Below are 22126 nucleotides of genomic sequence, written 5' to 3'. Positions count from 1 at the left end.
TCACCACACGTGCAGCCCTGCAAAAGATGTTTATTTTTTAAAGATGTGTTACACACAGAAACACAGAAACATGGCCATTAATACTAAAGAAGGTAAAGGAAGAAAATCTCTCAGTAAAATATCAAAGGAAGTTCAATGTATAAATTAGGAATATCTTTAGAAAATTGGCAGGGCAAGTCACTGATTATCAATAGTCAAATTGAATGTAAAAGCCCTCAACTCTCCAGTTAAAAGACAGACTGGCTGAATGGATTAAAACATAAAACTCATCTATTTGCTGCCTAAAAGAAACACACCTTACCAACAGACAGACGCAGACTGAAAGTGAAAGGTTGGAAAAAGATATTCCATGCTGACAGAAACCAAAAAAAAGAGCTGGTGTAGCCACCTTAATATCAGACAGAATAGACTTTAACACAAAAACTGTTAAAAGAGACAAAGAGGGGCACTATATAATGATTAAGGGATCAATTCAACAGGAAGATATAACGATTATCAATGTATATGCACCTAATTACAGGGCACTGGTTTATTTAAAAGATCTGTTAAGGGACTTAAAGGGAGACTTAGACTCCAATACAATAGTATAGGGGGACTTCAATACTCTACTTTCAGCAATGGACATATTAACCAGACAGAAAATCAATAAGGAAACAGCAGATTTAATCGACACTATAGACCAAATGGACCTAACATATAACTACAGAACTTTTCATCTTACACTTAAAGAATACACATTCCTCTCAGAAGTGCATGGAACTTTTTCTAGGACTGACCACATACTAGGCCATAAAGGAAGTCTCAGCAAATTCAAAAAAATCACAATCATACCATGCATCTTCTCAGATCACGATGGAATGAAGCTGGAAATCAGCAACTCAGGAATCTCCAGAGCAAATGCAAACACATGTGTACTGAACAACATGCTCCTGAATGAACATTGGTCGTAGAAGAAACCAAAGAGAAATAAAAAACTTTCTGGAAGCAAATGAAGATAATAACATAACATATCAAAATTTATGGGATACAGCAAAAGCAGTGTTAAGAGGAAAGTTTATAGGTGCGTACATCAAGAAATTGGAAAGGTACCAAATAAATGAGCTATCAATGCATCTCAAGTATCTAGAAAAACAACAGCAAACCAAACCCAAAACTAGTAGCAGAAAAATAATAAAAATTAGAGTACAAATCAACAAAATTGAATCCAAAAAACATTACAATAATCAGCAAAATGAAGAGCTGCTTTTTGAAAAAATAAACAAAATTGATACACCATTGGCCCAACTAGCCAAAAAGAGAGAGAGAGAGAGAGAGAGAGAAGAGCCAAATCAATAAAATTAGAGATGAAAAAAGGAATGTGACAACCAATACCTCAGAAATAAAGAGAGTCATCAGAAACTACTACAAAGAGTTGTATGACCACAAACTGGGAAATCTAGCAGAAATGAATAGATTCCTGGACACATGTACCTTACCTAAATTGAACCATGGAGACACAGAAAATCTAAACATTCACATAACCAAGATATACATTGAATCAGTAAAAAAGGCCCTCACATCAAAGAAAAGCCCAGGACTGGATGGATTCACTGCTGAATTCTATCAGACATTCAAAGAAGAACTAACTCTAATTCTTCTCAAGCTATTCAAAACAATTGGAAGAGAGGGAATCCCCCCAAATTCTTTCTACAAAGCCAGCATACCTCAATTCCTAAACCTGAAAAAGATTCAGCAGAGAGAGAATTACAGACAAATTTCCCTGATAAACATAGACATAAAAATCCTCAACAAAATTTTAGCCAATAGAATCCAACACCACATCAGAAAGATCATCCACCCTGATCAAGAAGGATTTATCCCTGGTAAGCAGGGATTGTTCAACAATTGCAAATCTATCAATGTGATACACCACATTAACAAACTGCAGAAGAAAAATCATATGATTATCTCAATAGATGCAGAGAAAGCATTTGATAAATTACAACACCCTTTCATGATGAAAACCATAAGCAAATTGGGTAGATAAGGTACATTCCTCAACACAATCAAGGCCATTTATGACAAACTCACTGCCAGCATCATAGTGAATGGGAGAAATCAGAAGCATTCTCACTGAGATCCGATACCCATAGGGATGCCCATTGTCACCATTACTGTTCAATATGGTACTGGAAATTTTAGCCAGAGCCATTAGGCAAGAAAAAGTAATCAAGGGGATACAAATTTGGAAGAAAGAAGTCAAATTATCCCTATTTGTGGAAGATATGATTCTTTATTTAGGGAATCTAAAGAATACCACTAAGAGACTATTGGAACTCATAGAAGAGTTTGGTAAAGTAGCAGGATATAAAATCAACACACAACAATCAACAGCCTTTATATACACAGACAATGCCATGGCTGAGAAAGAACTTCTAAGATTAATCCCATTCACAATAGCTACAAAAACAATTAAATACCTTGGAATCAACTTAACCAAGGATGTCAAAGATCTCTACGATGAGAAATACAAAACTTTAAAGAAAGAAATAGAAGAGGATACCAAAAAATGGAAAAATCTTCCATGCTCATGGATTGGAAGAATCAATATCATCAAAATGTCCATTCTCCCAAAAGCAATTTATAGATTCAATGCTCACACTATTTGGGAAAAGGGATCTGAGGCACTCATACGTTTATCAGCATTTTTCATCCCAAAATAAGACCATACACACATACTCTACAGGATCCTTGCTTGGATTTTAAGTATTCTCAACATATTTACATATTAGCTGTCCTATTCATCCTCATTCCATTTTGCATGTATCTTTATGACACTGCTTTACTTTGGATTATCTATGGGAATACTTTCTTTGAAAGAGACAGAAGAGGAAGGCATGCAGAAGATATGATATTATTTGCCAAAAACAGGCATGATCTCTCTCTTATTTATTTATTTATTTATTTATTTGAAAGGCAGAGTTACAGAAAGGCAGAGAGAGAAGTCTTTCATCTGCTGGTTCACTCCTCACATGGCTGCAAAGGCCAGAGCTGTGCCAATCCAAAGCCAAGAGCCAGGAGCTTATTCCCGGGTCTCCCTCGTGTGTGCAGGAGCACAAGGACAGGACTTGGGCCATCTTCCACGGCTTTCCCAGGCCACAGCAGAGAGCTGGATCATAAGTGGAGCAGTGGGAAGCGGAACGCCCATATGTGATGCTAGCACTGCAGATAGTGGTTTTAACTGTTATGCCACAACACCAGCCCTTAGAAGTGATCTCTATGGCTAAGTGCACCAGCTGCCTTAATAGCTTCAGAAGCAATGATTAAAGCTGTCACTGTTGTAGCACTTAGATAGATTTGTAAGTCACCTTGGTGTACATTTTGCAATGAATTTATTTTGGAAGTTAATATTGATCAAAGGTACCAGGTGCTTTTCTGAGTTTCCCAAAGCCTATAGTTCTGTTGCACCATAAGATGTTTGCCACTTTCCTCCTCTTACTCTCAGTGTATTTATTTTCATTTTTATAAATATTTATTTTGTTTATTGAAAGTCAGAGTTGCAGAGATAGAGAGAGGGAGAGACAGAGAGAGAGAGAAAGAGAGAGAGAGAGCTTCCATCTGTTCACTCATGGAATGGTCCCAGTGGCTGGACTGTGCCAGGCTGAAGCCAGGAGCCAGGAGCTTCTTCTGGGTCTCCCATGTGGCTCTCAGGGACAAAGCACTTGGGCCATCCACCAGTTCTTTCCCAGGTACATAAGGTAGTCGGATCAGAAGAGAAGCAGCTGAGACTTGAACTGGAGCTCTTACAGGATGCTAGTATTGCAGGAGGAGGCTTTATCCACTGGGCCACAATGACGAACCCAATGTATTTACTTTCAGATCCCTTTTCTGATGGATAATACACAGTCTATTCTTCCAAACACTCCCTGAAGTAGCTCAACAATTGTACTGTTTCATCAACAATTAGGTAATTGAAAGATACTTTGAATTTTAGCTTTGTCTAGAGTTATACTTCTGACTTTACGATAATTCTACAATATATTCTTACATTTAAACAACATACAGGAGGAGTGTGGAGGGTGATTATGAAGCCAGAACTAAGAGGCTGAGTAGGAACAGGGAAGATTGTGTGGAGAGAAGGACAGAGGGAGAACCTGTAGGGAAAGAGTTTGAGGGAGTAACTGTGCAGAGTGCAGGGCACTGGGCGACTGGGGGAGGACGGCGCTTGGCCAGCACTGAGGGAGCTGGGAGGCTCTGCCCACTGCAGAAACAGACTTGTGATTTGCAAGGGGATTCCTTGAGGGATGAGTTCAGGGACGAGGATGATATCACAGGCTTCTTTCAAAGTGATAGATTTATTTTTTCCTTTGAAAAGAAAGTAGTGAATTTATTTACATTTACTTTTAAGACACAGCAAGAGAGCAAGAAGTGAAAGAGAGAGAGAGAGAGAGAGAGAGAGAGAGAGAGAGAATGAGAGTGTTCTATCTGATGGCTCATTCCTGGAACAGCAAGTCAGCCAATGCTGGGCCAAGCTGAAAAAAGGAGCAAGGAACTCCAGTCAGGTCTCTCACATGGGTGGCAGGGTCCCAGCATGTGAGTGTTCATCTGCTGCCTCCCAGAATGAGCTGGCAGGGAGCTGGATCAGAGGCAGAGCAGCCGGGACCCAAGCCAGCTCTTGAATGTGAGTTTTGCACTTCAAATTGTGGGTTATCCAACCACTCATGGTGAATGCTCCTTTTTTATATTAAATAAAGCATTGCTTCTGTTGTATTATCCTTCTTCTTTGACAGCAAGTGTCATGTGAGGTGTTTTGGTCCCTTCGTGTTCTCCTGTACAAGTAACACATCTTCCTGGCTGAGGTTAGGTCTCCTATATCCAAGGTCTTCCTCAAGAATCCTTTCTACCACTCGGTCTCAAACTATTCACTTTTGACAGCTAAGGTCTTGCTCATTTGCTTTTCCTCCTACCAACCGCAAAATAAGACAAACACCCTTTGCTTTTTTTTCCATTTCTCAACAGTGCATTTGGCCTCAGCACTCCTTGTCTCAAAGGGACTCCCAGGGCTTGAGTGATTGACAGCTGTGATGTCACTACAGATCACATCCACATCAAGGTAAGGATTATCATCAGCCCCTCCTGTGCCCCCTCAGTCACTGTCCAGCTCCAGATCCCAGCACGTGGTCATCACCACCCTCCTCTGCTGAGCACGTCCTTGGGGGAGCATTCATGGGAAACACAAGTATCCACTTTCTGTACAGTCAGAGATGTCTGTCCACAGAGCCTTTCCTCAAATGTCCTTATCACAAATTTTCCAAGAATCTTCCAGCCAACTCCTCAGCCAGCCCATCACACTATTGGCCACAGCTGTGACCTGGCAAATACTCGCAGGCCTGGGTGTTTTTCCCCCAGTCAAGTAAGCAGTCAGGTGCTCTTCACCCCTGTGCTCACTGACGTCCCAGAAAGGGGCTGCAGTGCTGCCACTGCCCACTGGGTGGTGCCTGCCTGTGGTCAGAGCCATTTGTAAGTCAGGCTGAGCCTCCTCCCCTGTCAGGTGATCCTAGGAGCTCCCATGGGACCAGAGGCACAGACTGGGTGAGGAAAGGCAATGCTGTGTGCAGGAGGGGCCATGGGCATTGGGCCGTGTCTTCCTGTGACTCACCTGTGAGTGCAGGGCCTGCTCAGTGGATGCTGCATGCAGCACACTCTCCCATGTGATGACGGAGTGGTGCTGTGCATGCCCTACTTTACAGCCTCTGAATCAGCTCACACCCAGCGTACAGAGGGAGTGATAGCACAGGTGGGGTGATATCTTACATCCGCTGATTCACTCCCCAAATGGCTGCAACAGCTAGGACTGAGCCGGGCTGAAACCAGGAGCCAGGAGCTTCTTCCAGGTCTCCCATGTGGCAACCTGGGTCCAAGCACATGGACCATTTTCCACAGCTTATCCAGGTGCATTAGCTGGGAGCTGGATTGGAACTGGAACAGCCAGGACTTGAACTGTTGTGGGCTAGGTTGGACCCAAGTGAGTATTTCAGGCTTTTGCCTTCTATTAGAGAAGCATCCTAAGCACATGTCCAGAACGCTGTGCAGCACGGTGTGGTTTATTTAGAAAGTGAGAAGAACACATAGGTGCATGAGGGCTTTATTAAGGAGAGTGGGCCAGGGAAGGTGAGAAGGGGAATTTCATACCCTGCTCTGCTTGTCCGGGGGCCACAAGGTGAGGAGAGAGAAAAAAAGGACTCACTCCATGAACCAGAATTCTATGAGCTTCAGAAAGGGGATTGGATACGTATACTGCACCTAGGCCCCAAAAAAGGGGAGGTGTGGTTTGGGGAGGGGTCATCTGATCACACAGGTGGGGTAGGTGTGGTCTCCAGCCCAGGAACTTCATCTGTCTTCCTGACTTTTCCCACATCAGAACTGGTGCCCATATGGGACGTCAGCTTCATGCAGGAGCTTAACCAACATCACAACGCTGGCCCAGAAATATTATTCTTTATCAATTACATGTTCTGTTGTATTCTGTTATAGCAGCACAAACTGGGCTAAGACTGGACAGAAATCTAGGAATTCTCTTCCTCCCAGAAAGCAGTGCGAGGCTCTGCCCCATCAGGGCTCTCCTGGTCTCTGCAGTGCCTGCCTGCTGGTCTCCCTGCTCCCATTTTCCAAGTCAGCTTTCCAGAAGGAAGCCTGAGTGGTGGTGCTGGAGCGGCAGCAGCGCTGTGTCTTGGGCTGAGACTGCGGCACACAGGCAGCATCAAGGCCAATGGTCACAGCTCTGGGTCTGTTCACAATAATCCCTGAGTGGGAAGTGGGGGCACTGGGTTGATGAAGCTGGGGGAGGGGCACATGGGCATCACTTGCTGTACTGCTCTGTCCACTTCTGTTTAAATACGGTTAACAGATTTTGTTATTGGTTCTTCAAAAAAAAATACCAAAATGCTTTGCTATGATCAGGATAAAATAAGGCAGTGCACACAATGGTGGGGGTCAGACCAAGTCACCCTTCTGCAGGAGTGCTGCTAAAGCTTCTCCCTCTCCCTCAGTGACAATCGAAGGCTGTGGGATGTCGAAGGCCCCATCATGGGCCGAGCACACTCAGCTGCATCAGCACCACTGGCTCCCAGCGTGTGGTCCTCAGGCCAGCAGTGTCAGCGTTTCCCTGACCTTGCTGGAGGTGAGCGTTCTTGGGCTCCACCACTCACCTGCTCAACCAGAAACCCCGGGGTGGGGCCTTTTGGGAACCCCTGCAGGTGATTCTACTGCTGATGCTAAACAACAGGGCCCAGACTCAGCCTGGGGAAGCTGAGGGAGGTGGCCTTGGGGGACAAGCCTGGGAGAGCAGGTGCAGGTGTCTGATCCCAGCCTGTGCCCCCTGCACCCAGCAACATCTGTCCAGACCTGGGCCACAAGGCAGAGTCTCCTACCCCCATCAGGGGAGGAAGTGGGGTGAGAACACAACTGTGGGGACCTGAGGTCCTGCTGTGGGGGCCCAGTGTACCAGGAAGGAGCAGCTGTGTGGGTGTTGGTAGGAGCCGCTCAGAGGAGTGGTTCTAGCACCAGGTCCCACTGTGACAGAGCTGAACCCACATCTGCCGACTCCACACCCAGGGCTCCTTCCCTCTGCCCTCTCCTGCTTGCCTGTGGATTCCATCTTTATGTTAGATAGGAAGCTAGGAATTAGCCTATGTGTGTTGAAGGGTTGTGGAAACCGGACCATCTGCAGAAGCCCACCTTGGAAGCAGCCCAGGATCTCACACTTTGACGGCTGCCCAGACCCTGATAACTGTAAAACCTGGGAGGAATTTTCCTAAGTTACACACAGCAAACTCTTTGTCCTGGAGGAGGAGAAGAGGAAATGTGGGCCACCTCAGCAGTTAGCTGAGCCCAGGCACATTTCTCCCCACCCCCACCTTCTGCTAATCAGGTAAAGTGCTCCTGGGTGTGGCCCAGGCCCACCTGGAAAGCTACCTCCAAGCTGATTGGAGAGGCTATTGGCACCAGTGTGGATTCTGTCCTGTAGTTAGTGCTCCCTGACTTAGTTACACCCCTCTGTCTGCCCTTTAAAAACCATACATGGCTGTGAATAAAGTCAGACATGTTCTCTGAAACTTGTCCCCGGTGCTCCTAGAGGGAAGGACACAGTCACCCTGCTCTCCCAACAGTGTGGCTTTGCAGGACAAACTGCAGGGGAAGAGAAATGGTGGAAGAACTGGACCCTTTTCCCTTATGAGCCCCAGAATGAATACAGACGGTGCACTCAGCACTCAGCTCTGCCGAGCCACCCGCCTGGCCTGCCAGCTGTACTCTCTCCACTTACCCTCGTAACCTTGCTTTCCCCAGTCTGAGTGCTGGGCCCTGTCTCTCTGATTCTGTCCCATCCGATCTGATGGATGCCTCACCCCAGTACACCCTGCTACTTTGCTGAGCACTGCTCTGTCTCAGGCCTGAATTCTTTCTAGCGTGAAGACAAGAACCCAGCTCTCATCTTTGCTGACAATTAGTGTCCTTTCCATTCTGTGACTGCCTCGTTCTCATTTAAGGGGAGTAGGATGGGGGCTCATATATGTGGGGGAACTTAGGTTTCTTTTTTTAAAAAGATTTATTTATTTGAAAGGCAAAGTGATAGAGAGACAGAGAGAGAGAGGATAGAGTGAGAAAGAGCTGGAGAGAGATGTTCCATCTGCTGGGTCACTCCCGAAATGGCTGTAACAGACAGGTCTGGGTCAGGCTGTAGCAAGAAGCCAGGAGCTCCATCTGATCTCCCTCGTGGGTGCAGGGGCCCAAGCTCTCAGGCCGTCTTCTGCTGCTTTCCCAGGTGCGTGAGCAGGGAGCTGGATCAGAAGGGAGGAGCCGGCAGGCATCTGCGGCACAACAGAAGATGAACTATTTTACAGCTGTGAACGTGTGGCTGGTCACAAGGAGACAGTGACAAGGGGAAAGTCAGATGGCTCGCTGTGGTCACGCCGGTTCTCTCTCTGTCCCCGTGTGTCTCTCTTAATTGCTCACTGATTGTCCCCATGTGTCTTACCAGCCTCAGAAATCGTGATGTCAGTTTTGCAGGCTTTTCTGTGTCTGGATGCCCGCAGCAGCCTTGATAAACACTCTCTGAACAGCTCCATGTGGGGCTGAGTCCTAGGACCACTCAGTGTGCACTGTGGCAGGGAGAGGAGAGGGGGTGAGAGAGCAGAAAACTTAAGTTTAGAGGACGGGCTGGCGGAGCCCATGTGTGGCCAGGGATGCAGTCAGGGTATGCTGGGGGGGGGCGGTGTCCAAGAAGAGGGAGACCCTGGCCCTCTCTGTTCTCAGGGGAGCAGTGTTGCAGGCTCACCTGGGAGCCTTGGAGTAAGACGAGGTGCTGATATTCCGGCTGTAGGGAGGCAGGTGTGCTGTGAAATGAAGAGAGGAGCCGACACTACAACCCCTGGATGTTTCGTGGATTATGTGACGTAATGTGCCCCAGGGCAGCTCGGTGTGCAGAAGCCTGAACCACAGGTGTGGACACAGGCCCAGAGAAGGAGGCAGAGCACCCAGCCCCAAGACACCCGCGGGAGAAGCTGGAGTGAGACCTGCTCATCCCTACTGCAGTCTGGGCTCTGCCCAACGAGGCCTTGGCTTCCAGCCCCATCAGCCCCTGACTAAACCTGGTCCACAGCACAGCGTGAACTGCATCACTCTCCAGAATCTTGCACGACCACTTTTCACACAGGTGACCTGTGTGACCCTCCTGGATCAAGGCGAGAGCTCCTGGCCCCCAGGACAATCCCACCTGTCCCTTCCCGACCTCACCTCCTCCTCTGCAGGCCAGGGGCCAGCTCCTCGCGCCACATCTCTCTCCGCAGCTCCTCCTGCCGCTCTTTCACTGCATGCATTTGCAGTCCTGTACCCTGTGGTCTTTTGTGTCTGGGTTCTGGGCTTCCAGTCCTCATTTCTTAGGTTTCTGGACTGCATTGTCAGCCTTCCTGCTGGGAAGGGCTGCTGTCTGCCAGTGCTGGCCACAAGGGGGCAGCAGAGGGCTGGGAAACCCGGTGCCGCTGGCGCTGCCTCTGGGTTGCCCTGCTTCCTCTGGGGCCTGCTGCTGTGCAGAGTTCTGGAGCAGGGGTTTGGAGCCAGGATCTCCGCACTGTTTGGAACACGCACTCCTTTAAATAATGAGAAGCTCACGGAGAAGGAGAATGAAAAGGGAAGCTTATTTTGGTTAGAAAGCACGGTGACGTCCGTGAGCAGCTTTTCCCTAAACGCATTTCCAGGGACTTCTGGAAGAGCCCCCCCAGGTCCTTGGCCTCCCCTCTGCCCCCAGATCCCTGGACACCGCTAGGGCTGCTGCCCCCCACGTGGTGGCCCCACTGGGAGTAGGCGGAACTCTGGGGGGAGCTGGCGCCGGCAGGGCTGACCCTGGTGGGTTCCTCACCTCGGGACCCCGGGTCTCAGCTGCGACAGGAGGACAGCAGAGGCCTCCCAGTAACGCAGGAGGAGGGGCACAGAGACTCCGTGTGTGCTGCTCAGAGGGAAACGCGGGGGAGTGAGCGGGGCCGAGTGTGTGGTGGGGGCCGTGGGACAGCCGGGCCCTGGGCGCAGGGCTGAAGCCCACAGCTCAGCCTGCGGAGAGGAGACTGCGGGAGAGGGCCAGCGTCCATCCCGGGACAGCAGAGGGCAGGCGTCATCCCGGCACTCTCAGACTCGCCTCGCAGGGCTGGACGGTGCCTCTGTAGCCTCTGCCGCCCCAGGCTTCTCCTGCGTTCTCTTGGGGATGAAACTGGGGTCTTTCCCATCACCACTTCCTCCAGTCCCTCCGCCAGGATTTGCTTGCTGCACCCTTGCCCAGGCAGGGCCTGATCCACACGAAACCCGAGGTGAAGGGTCAGAGAATTCCTCTAGGTCGCTGACGCCCCCATCTGGGCAGCACTGGCGCTGACGCTCGGGGCCCAGCCACTGCGGAGCCCGGGAAAGCGCTGAGGCCCTGTGGGAGGAGGGGTCCATCGGCCCCGCCCTACCCGGATACATCCGGGCTTCTCTTCATAACTCTGTCTGCGTTCCCCTCTGGGTTCCTTTTTTTTTTTTTTTTTTTTTTTAACATTTTATTTATTTATTGAGGGGTAGAGTTACAAACAGAGTTAGAGACAGAGAGAAAGGTCTTCCATCCACTGGTTCACTCCCCAGATGGCCACAATGGCCAGAGCTGAGCGTTTGGAAGCCAGGAGCTTCTTCCAGGTCTCCCACAAGAGTACAGGGGCCCAAGCACTTAGGCTATCTTCTAATGCTTTCCCAGGCCATAGCAGAGAGCTGGATGGGAAGTGGAGGAGCCAGGACTTGAACTGGCGCCCATATGGGAGCTGGCACTGTTGCTTCCTTCCTTTATGCTGTTTCTTTGTTTGTGCCATCATTCTTGCACTTTCTTTCAAATTTGTATTTATTTTTTGCTTATTTACTAGTCTAATAAAATTCATTAAATTTTCTGTAAGAATACCCTCTTCCATTTGACCTCATTTTAAAAAAATCCTTTATAGAAATCCTGCAAAAACTCTGTGGAGAGTGTGTGTTATGGAAGTAGATGGGAGGGGTGCTGTGGCATAGAGGTTAAACCTGTGGTGCCGGCCTCCCATGTGGGTGCCAATATGAGTCTTGGCTGTTCCGCTTCCAATCCAGTTCTCTGGTTATGGCCTGGGAAAGCAGTAGAAAATGGCCCGCCCAAGTGCTTGGGCCCCTACACCCATGTGGAAGACTTGAAGGAAGCTCTTGGGTCCTGGCTTCAGATTGGCCCAGCTCTGGCCATTTCAGCCACTTAGGGACTGAACCAGCAGATGGAAACCTCTCTCTGTGTGTCTCTCCTTTTCTCTGTCTGTAGCTCTGTCTCTTAAATAAATAAATAAATTTTTAAAAAATCAGATTGCAAAATTTTTGCACCAAAGTACACTGACCTTTTTAAAATAATTTTTTATTTATTTGAAAGGCAGAGTTAGAGACAGGCAGAGGCAGAGAAAAAGAGATAGAGATAGATACATAGATAGGTGCATACATAGATACACAGATAAAAGATAGATAGATAGACTACTCAGTCTTCCCTCCACTGGTTCATTCCCCTGATGGCCAAAATGCCTGTAGCTGCACCAATCTGAAGACAGGAGCAAGAAGCTTCTACCAGGTCTCCCACATGGCTATAAGGGCCCAAGGACTTGGGCCATCTTTTACTGTTTTTTCAGGCCATAGCAGAGACCCAGGTTGGAAGTAGAGCAGCTGGGACTCAAACTGGCGCCCATATGGGATGCTGGTTTTACCTGTTATGCCACAGTTCTGGTCCCTAAACTGATCTTTTGATTGTGTTTTCCATGATATTTTTAGGCCCCTCGGGCATCTCAGTGGTTGCAGGGGAGGGAGACCTCCACACTTTCCCTGGACCCTCAGGTGTGGATGTGGGCAGCAGGGTTGGAAAGGGGTCCCAGGCCAGGAGGGCTCTGCTTCTGACCTCTGGGCAGGGCTGGGCAGACCCTGGTCCTTTGTTGGGCTGAGAGCATCCAGATATTCCTGAGCCACATTTGCTTGTAAACATCAGTTGTGGTGCTGACAGCCTGGACTGGGGGTGGGGGGCTGCAGACTTCTCCCACCTGAGGGGCAAATGACAGCCCAGAGGGAGGAACATCCCCAGGGCTCTGCTCAGCAGGTTGCCTGGTCACAGCTCAGCCCACCATCCAGGTTGATGATGGTTACAGATCACAAGAAAAACTTTTTTAAAACATTTTATTTATTTATTTGAGTGGCAGTGTTGTAGACAATGAGACGGAGAGACAGAGAGAAAGTTCTTCCCTCCCCTGGTTTACTCCCCAAATGGCCACAATGGCCTGAGCTGGGCTGATCCAAAGCCAGGAGCCAGAAAATTCCTCCGGGTCTACCATGGGGTTGCAGGGACCTAAGCACTGGGGCCATCCTTCACTGCTTTCTCAAGCAATAGCAGAGAACTAGATCAGAAGACAAGCAGTCAGGACTCAAACCAGTGCCCATATGGGATGGCTGCACTGCAGACGGATTAACCTACTCTAACCTACTCTGCCACAGCGCCCGTCCCCCTAAGGAAAACTGTTAAAGTTGAAACAAAAATGCCACTCTGTGTAGGGGTGGGGTATGGGGAGTGGGGTCTCCTTGTAGCTAGACCCTCCTACTCCTAGGAAGTTCCTGGTGTCAGGAGGTGCAGGGCTCCTGTCCTACTGCATCTGCTCCCAGCTGTGACAGGAGCTGCAGGAATCCACTGTGTGTAGCTCAGATCCTGATACTAAACAGTCATGAACTGAAATTCAGTTTCTTCTCTGATTTCCTGAAAGTTCCCTAGGGTCTCTCAGCCTGGGGAAGTCTTGGTGCTGGGCAGGGACAGGTGGTGGCTGAGGGGGAGGGGCTGAGGCACTGTGAGCTCTAAGCAGGTTGTGCTGCAGCCACTCCCAGGGCAGCTGTGGTGCTGTCTCCTGGGCTGTGCTCATGCTGACAACAGGGAGCGAGGTCCACACGGCAGGGCACTCCCTGCCCAGGCTGCTTCTGCAAGCTCTCACTGTAGATGGTGGAAGGAGACGCAGGGGCTGGCTCTTCTGGCTGGGAGGTCCTGGTGGGCCCCAGGGCCAGGGCCTCTGCAGAGGCTGCTGCACCTGTGCCAGCTCTGTTGCTCCTCCAGTCTCCTGGGAGCCCACTGCCTCCTTTGGATTAGGATTCCTGGGTCCCTAGACTCCTGGACACCTAGTATTTATATTTCAAGAAAAATCTTAATTAAAGCATCTTATTTATTTATTTATTTATTTATTTATTTTTATTTTTGACAGGCAGAGTGGACAGTGAGAGAGAGAGACAGAGAAAGGTCTTCCTTTGCCATTGGTTCACCCTCCAATGGCCATCGCGGCTGGCGCACCGCGCTGATCCAAAGGCAGGAGCCAGGTGCTTATCCTGATCTCCCATGGGGTGCAGGGCCCAAGCACTTGGGCCATCCTCCACTGCACTCCCGGGCCACAGCAGAGAGCTGGCCTGGAAGAGGGGCAACTGGACAGAATCCAGCACCTCCACCAAGACTAGAACCTGGTGTGCCGGCGCCGCAAGGCAGAGGATTAGCCTGTTGAGCCACGGTGCCGGCCAATTAAAGCATCTTAATATTTGAGAGAGAGAGAGAGTGAGCGAGTGAGCACTTTCATCCCCTGCTTCATTCCTTGAATCCTTCCACCATCGCTGCTGCCTCCTCAGTCTACAGAGCTGGAGCTAACTCTGGCATGGAGCTGATATCACACAAGTAACTCAAAGAGGTTGGACAGCAGTCCACATAGCTGCAATAAGAGGTCAGGAGTCTTGTATGCAAGCTCTTATGATCAATGGAGCAAACCTAGCCACTCAACATGACCATGGATGCACTCTTTCACATCCCACTGCAACTCATAGACATTCTCTCACTTTATAAATAAGGCTCCAAAGTGGAGTGGTGAGGGAATCCTGTTCATTAGTCTAATATATACTATTACAGATGGGATAGCAAGTGTTAGGCTATCACTTCCCAACATTAAAAATCTCCTATTTTATTGGTAAAGTAATTGAATTGTTGGGTTCTTCATGCCAATTCAGAGTTGGAAGATTTCAAGCTCCTAAGCAAAGGTGACCAGGATCCCAGGGTGACTGAGGAGAGAGCAGAGACCTGTACATGAGGCCACTTTTCATGGGGACTTGGCTGCTTGCGGCTTCTTGTTAAGTGGGGATGTAGCATAGACTCTGGGGGCCACAATGGAAACCTTCCAGTTCATTAGCAGTCCTGGAAGGCCACCTTCACTGTTTCAAATTCCTACTCAGTAGAACGAGCAGAGGAGCACAAGCTTTAAAGCCTTCAATGATAATGGAGAAAATGTAGCAGAGCTGGCACAGAGGTTCTTTAAGCAGAACATTTACAGTTTATCCAGGGGACTGAGTATGAAGGAAATGATGTGGAAGGTCAGGAAACCTTAGCATTTCCAGGTCGTGTGGCTGCCCTTAAGGGTGATGTGGAAATGCTGAGAAATCTGCAGAGGTTGGAGTAATCCATGTGAGTGAGTGTGATGATGGTGGATCAACTGCTGAGCTTAAAGCTGCTGCACAAGGTCACACAGTCTGCAGTGGTTCATTACAGAGGAGCAGACAGTGACGTCACCACAAAGCAGGGGACCCAGTGATGAGGTCACAAGGTTTGTCCATCTGGCAGCAGTTAAATTTTTGTTTAAACCTTGCAAAATATCATTTTATTAAATTGCATTTTTATTCAGGTAATATAATTGTTGTTTCAACATTAAGAAGGTAGGAAAATACACATAAAACACTTTGGAAGATAGAGTACAGCAAAATTATATTTTTAGCTTTGATTCCTCCAAACCTCTTATGGAGATAAAATAAATCTCTGAAGTAAATTTGGTCCTTATCAAACCAATATCTGTGGAACTGCTACAGGGTCCTCTGAGTGTGGCTGCTGAAGTAGACATACTCTCCTCTCTATGGCTCAGGGCCCCTCGGGTGATTTTCCTTCATCCCATAAAGTAGGTTCTCAAGTAAAGTAAGAAAATGGACCTGACCTGACTCTCTGGGAGTGCAAACCCAGCACCAAGAGCGAGCTGTACTTCCACACTCACCTCTACTGTCTGCTCAGGGTTGGACATCCAGACAAATGCAACTTCTTTTCTTTATATGAAAGGTCAGTGGGTGGGATGGGGGACAAACAGCCATCTTCCATAGCAGTGAAGTTTTTAAATGGGCTACAGAGGGTCCAGCACTGTGGCATAGCAAGTTAAGCAGCCACTTGCAGCACTGGCATCCCATATAGGCACTGGTTTGAGTCCCAGCTGCTCCATTTCTGACCCAACTCCTCATTAATGCACCTGGTAAAGTAGAAAATGGCCCAAGTGCTTGGGCCCCTGCACCCACGTGGGAGACCCAGATGAAGATTCTGTCTCCTGATTTCAGTGTGGCCCAGCTCCGGTGGCTGTGGCCATTTGGTAGTGAACTAGAGGATGGAAAATCTCTCTCTCTCTCTCTCTCTCTCTCTCTCTCTCTCTCTCTGTATGTGTGTGTGTGTGTAACTCCACAGAAATATGCTATAGAGGATGCTAATGAAGTGGTTATGAGGTTTTTACAGAAGACACGATTATAGGGAAGCGCTGATGCCAAGGGTGGTTTAAGTCTCAGGGAGCTGTATAAACAGATGTGAGAATGAGAGCTTATTAAATCCTGTAGCCTGGTGACACCTTCTGGATATTGCTGTGGGCAACTATAAACATGTGGGAGGGAAAACAGGAGAAAAGTTAAAGCAGAAGCAAGTCCTTCCCAAGTCTGAAAAGACCATCTTAGCTGCAGGGCCAGCTCAAGTGTGAATGACTGACTATGTAGAGAAAAAGAATGTCAGCCGGTTGAATATCGAGCAGTGGTGAATAAACCAGGAGAAAGGCTGAAAAAATCCAGGTCTCCAATGTTGGAGCTTTGAGGATGACTCCTGTGAGCCGAGCAAAGGGAAGAGGCAAGTGAGGACAAAGGTGTCTTCTAGGGCAGTGACGTGAGAAGGCACTGAGCAGTGAACTCACTTAAATAAACTTGCTTCCTTTTTTTCTCTTATATTAGAAAACAAAACAAACAAATAAAAAGACCTGGAGCCAGGGATTGAATCCAGGCACTCTGATGTGGGACACAGTGTCTCAGCTGTCAGGCTCAACACAACATTCTTTTTTATTTAAGATTTATTTTATTCATTTGAAAGACAGAGTTACAGAGAGAGGTGGAGACAGAGAGAAAGGTCTTCCATCCACTGGTTCACTCCCCAGATGGCCAGAGCTGTGCCAATTCTGCGCCAGGAGCCTGGAGCTTATTCTAGGTCTCCCATATGGGTGCAGGAGCCCAAGGACTTGGGCCATCTTCTACTGTTTTCCCAGGCCATAGCAGAGAGCTGATTGGAAGAGGAGCAGCCAGGACTAGAACCCCGCCCATATGAGATGTCGGTGCTTCAGGGCAGGGCTTTCCCCTCAACACAACATTCTTTAAAAGCCATTTTGAAGGGGCTGGTGCTATCATGTTGTGGGTTAAGCCACCTCCTGCAGCACCCTCATCCCTTGTTTGCATCTCAGATATTACACTTCCACTCAGCTCCCTGCTAATGCACCTGGGAAAGCAGTGGAGGATGGCCAATACACTTTGGGCCCACAGCCACATGAGAGGTCCAGAGGAAACTCCTGGCTCCTGGCTTTGGCCTTGTCCAGCTCTGGCCATTGTGGATGGTTGGGGAGTGAACCAAATGAAAGATTTCTGATCCTACAACCCGGGCCCTCAAAGAAAGTCAGTTTAAAATAAAATAAATCTTAAAAATGTCATTTTGAAATAAGTGAATCTAGTGAAGCTGCCTCTGATAAGGAGAACATTTCAATCTTCCAGCAGCAGGTAGGGAAGGAACAGGGTAAGGGAGACGCTAGGGCAGTGGGGAGTCACTGTGGTGACGTGAGGAGCTGTGCTCTCTGGCCCTGTGTAATGTGCCCCCCCTCCCCGCCCGCCCAGGTCTGTATGCTTCTGCTCATGGTCAGGGAAGTGGACTATGAGAAACAGTCATGGCCCTCTCTAAGGGAAAGGAGGCCTGGGCAGCAGGTGCACAGGGAGCCACCTTATAGAATCTGCGTCTCCAGGAGACTTCTGTATAAAAGGTGAGATCATGCAGTCTTCTCTTACCATAACCCTTTCTCTGCTGAGTTTATATCTTATATTTTAATATGATTATTGGAGTCTTGTCCTCATTTGTTTTTTTTTAAAGATTTATTTTATATTGACAGTCAGAGTTACTGAGAAATAGAGAGAGAGAAAGAGAGGGAGGGAAAGGGACAGATAGATAGAGAACTTCCATTCACTGGTTCACTCCCCAAACAGCCACAATGGCTGGAGCTGGGCCAGGCCAAAACCAGGAGCCAAAAGCTTCCTCTGGGACTCCCATGTGGGTGCAGGGGCCCACGGACCCAGGCCATCTTCTGCTGCTTTCTCAGGTGCATTAGCGAGGAGCTGGGTGGGAAGGGGAGCAGCCAGGACACAAGCCAGCGCTCAGGGGGGATGCTGGGGCTGCAGGCTGGGGTGCTACCGGCTACTCCACAGTGCCAGCCCCACCTACTTGTTTTGTAAGAACAAACTCCATCTTTACTATGAATCAACTTTTTCCCATGGCGAGTTCACAAATACACAAATATCTGATCTCTAGTTATAAATACGAAACAATTCCTACATATTTCTTGTGAAAATTAAGTGAATTTTATGTTGGTATTTATTAAACAGTACTTGCTGTGCTATACTCTCAAAAGTGAATTCTGGTTCTGTTTTCTCCTCTTTTTCCTACCCTTTCCTTTTTTCTCCTCCTCCTCTTCCGTTATGGTACAGCACTTTACAGTTTGATTGACAACTAATGTCTTGGTGAAAAACAAAACATTCACTTTTCTTCCAGAGATTACATCAAGCAGTCCCAACAATTGATGTGATTTTGTTTCCTATCAAGCAAATCAATCAAGTTAGTATCTAGCTTTCTGATCCCCAGGGATGAGCATGGACGTGGGAGGGATGCAGTGGCTTTGGGCAAATCCAGGAGAGGTTTCTTGTGCCTGTCCAGGTGCTCATGCTGGGCAGGCGGGGCTTAGCTGGTCCTGAAGCCCCTGTGTTGTTGTCAGCTGAGGAAGGGCAGGGGCAGGTCCTGTCTGATCATTTGGGGCGCTGTTGATGACCATGTTCCATGAGAGTGGAGTTCATGGTCTGGGAGACTTGGCTTTGAATGGGAAATTGATGCACTGTGTCCCTTTTTCCTCCATCCCAGACCTTCCCTTGCCCATTGGCTCTCTGGGCCCCTCTGAGTCCCTGCATCTCAGACCACACCGCGTGGGAATTTCCGGGTCATGCCTTCCCCATGTTCAGATTCCAAGGGTCCTCGTGCTCTCTCCAATGCCTTCTCCTGCCAGTTCTGTTCCATGCTGGGTGTTGCTCCCAAGCACACGTGATTGTAGGAGGTTTCTATTTGCTGCCAGAAAAATGACCTCTGCCTTGGTGGCTCTACCACACACATTGACTGTCCTACAGCTCTGTGGTCAGAAGTCTGAGACAGGTCTCACTGGGCTAAAACACCTGCAAGTCTGCATTCCCCTCTGTCAGCTCCTGGATTTTCCAGCATCTGACCCCACTTGCACACCTAAGTTCATGGCCGCATTCCTCTGTCTTCAAAGACAGCAAGGTACACATCTTTCAACTCTGGTTCCCTCACTCTATTACTTCTCTGGCCACACACACCTTGGCAGGCTGCCTGCTTTCAGGGTTCACATGATTCTATTGGGCTCACCTGCATCATCCAGTGAACTACCTTAACTTTAAGGTCCTAACCTTTATCCCACTGCAAAGCTCCCTTTCCCTGTAGGTGACAGAGCCACAGGTGTAGGGATTAGGACAGGGACATCTGAGCATCATCCTCCAGGTTCACATCAGCCAGTTGTAGCCTCCTCTCTCCACGTGTGGGTACAGGCAGCCTGCAAGTTCAGCCTAGTCAGTGCTTCTGATGTAAATAGAGGGGCTGGAAATTTTGATCCCCCAGTTTATTCTTAAGAAAACACAGCTCCATGATGATTTGTGTCTAGGGATGTGAGAAGCATAATTTGAGAGTGAAAACTAGAAACTGCCTTTTCTGTTTGGTCAGTGGCCAGCCTCTCAGTCTCTGGTGTTGAGCTTTATGGCTTGGCAGTCACACAGACTGCCATGTGTGTGAGTGTGTGTGTGTGTGTGTGTGTGCGCAAGACACAGTCCATCAGCTGAATGTCTCCCACACATTTCCCCCATCACTGTTTCAGAAGAGCAGGTGCTGGGCTGACCTGTGCAGTCTGTGCAGACCCCTGATACATAATGTGTGTTCTCTTGTAGACTGACGGAAGGAACGGTTCCAGGCCTGTGAGTGACTTCGTGTTCTTTCTGGGTGCTCCTCCCCATGACCACATGGCTCTGGCCTCTCCTCCAGTTCTCTGTGCTGGTACAGATGCTGGCACCATCGGTGGTGGTGGGGTGGGGCTAAAGTGACAGGATTAAAGCCAGGCTGGTTGTCAAGGTCTCTGTGACATGCGTGACCCTGAGAGGTCTCCTGGTTCCTCCTCTTGCTTGGAGGCCACAGGCTTGCCTCCCAGGGCCCTTATCTCAAGGGCCTTGCCCCTTCCCCATGCAGCTATGTGGGTCTGGGGTGGTTGTGCATCCTTGCTGTGGGGCAGGAAGGGAACTTGCATGATTGGAAACTCTCTCTGCAGTTCTGTTACTCTGGATCCAGATTCAGCCCATGTCAATCTTGTCGTCTCTCCTGAAAAGAAGAGTGTGAGCTGGAAGAATATCCTTGTGGGCTCTAATGACACCTGCAGTGTGTTGGGACTTGAGGGCATCATGTCAAGAAGATGTTACTGGGAGGTGGAGATGAAGAGTGGGAAGTCCCCCAAGTGGGCTTTGGGCCTCTGTAGGGAGCACATGACAAGGAAAGGCAGGTATCTAGGGTCCCCAGATGAGGGGTTTTGGGTTGTGGAGTGCTATTACAATAGCTACCTTGCCTGGACTAAGTCTCAGCAGGCTCTGTCCCTTAGGCAGCATCCCCGCAGGCTGGGGATTTTCCTGGACTACAGTGAGGGGGACGTCTCCTTATACAACATGACTGACGGCTCCCGCATTTTCTCCTTCCCCTCAGCTTCTTTCTCTGGAACCCTCTTTCCATGCTTCTCACTCTGGGGAGACGTGACCCTGAGCATCTGCTCCATAGAGGGGGGCTCTGAGGGGCTCCCTGTGCCCCTTAGCAAGTCTCCTTCTTTGGAGGAGGCTGGGAGGCCCCCAGGGGAGGGGCTCAGCTCAGGCTCTGGAGTGGATGGAGCTCCCCCAGGGGCTGAGTCTCCATTGCTGCCCTTAGCCCCATAGGGGCCCTCACTGCCCCTGACTCCTCAGTGAGACTCTTGCTGGGGCTGCAGGATCCTGGGACAAAATCTCTGGGGCAAGTCCTGGATGGCCCAAGAGTTTTCTTTTTTTGTGATTATGAGAGCTGCTGGTTCCTGCATGTGTTCAGACAGCAGAAGATACAAGTTCACAGCTGTTTGACTGGTTTAGGATAGGCTGAATTTTACTATGGGAATTTGGTTTTTTCTCTTTTTTTCTTGAAATAATTTTAAAATTATCTTTGAACATGAATTGGGCTAAAGTTTGCATTACTGTGCCCAACAAAGTGGGGTTTAATTATGCAGCTTGAATCTGAGCAGAGGACCTAGATGTTGAGGGGGTCCCCAGCTCTGTTCTGGGAGGGTGTGTTCTATTTGACTACTCAAGTTGGCCATCTGAACATTTCCATGGATATGAGTGACTGATGGATTTTTAGGGGAACAGTATATAATGGTCTAGTTCATTTAATTCCTTTCTGGAATGGAGGACACACACATGATTCTCCACACTTCAGTAACTTTCTGTTCCCAGTGAACAAATTGCTGTGTTAATTCAGGGAATCTAAGGGGAGGGCTTGGATTCCCTTCTGTGTCAACACTGCAGCTGTGGGAAGAAGAGAGCTGCTAGCAGGGTAGCAGTGGATGCCTGAGTGACATGAAGATGAAGACGAGAATTTCCTCATCAAGTTCAACTGCAGACAGCTTTGACCATGAGCGTGGTTCTAGTTACTCAATGAATTGCCTCTTTATGATCTAAGTCCAGTTGTCACAGTGAGTGGAAAACCACAGCAAACAAAATGAAGCAGGACTGTTGAGGCCTCAGATTCTTCCAGCAAGGAGACGTTCATTCCTCCAGATAAAACCCTTTGACCAGGAAGGGGCAGGTGGAGCAGGGGTCCTGATGCTGCTTGAGACCCCCACGTCCCATGTTGGATGCCTGGCTGGGTTCCCGTCCTGGTTCTACCTCTGATTCTCACTTCCTGCTAATGCTCACTCTGGGAGGAAGCAGTGATGGCTGAAATAGTTGGATTCCTGCCAGCCATGTGGGAAACCTGGATTGAGTTCCTGTCTCTGTCTTCAGCCTTGTCCAGCAACTTTTGTTTGCATTTGGAGAATGAATCAGTGTCTGGTAGATCTCTGTCTTCATTTCAAATAAAATGAAAATAAAGGAAAAAATAAAACTATCTGATTGGCTATCAATTCTGACTGAGGGT

General features: G+C 48.5%; 1 pseudogene; it reads left to right on the top strand.

The window, feature by feature from the left end:
- The first annotated feature begins 14218 nt into the window (after positions 1-14218).
- On the top strand, positions 14219-15115 carry LOC138849880 (ankyrin repeat domain-containing protein 42-like; annotated as a pseudogene).
- The last annotated feature ends 7011 nt before the right edge of the window (positions 15116-22126 follow it).

The sequence above is a fragment of the Oryctolagus cuniculus genome, chromosome 5, assembly GCF_964237555.1.
Source record: "Oryctolagus cuniculus chromosome 5, mOryCun1.1, whole genome shotgun sequence".
Taxonomy (NCBI): Eukaryota; Metazoa; Chordata; class Mammalia; order Lagomorpha; family Leporidae; genus Oryctolagus; species Oryctolagus cuniculus.
The sequence above is the reverse complement of the archived record's forward strand: the minus strand, read 5'-3'. Positions and strand labels throughout refer to the sequence as shown.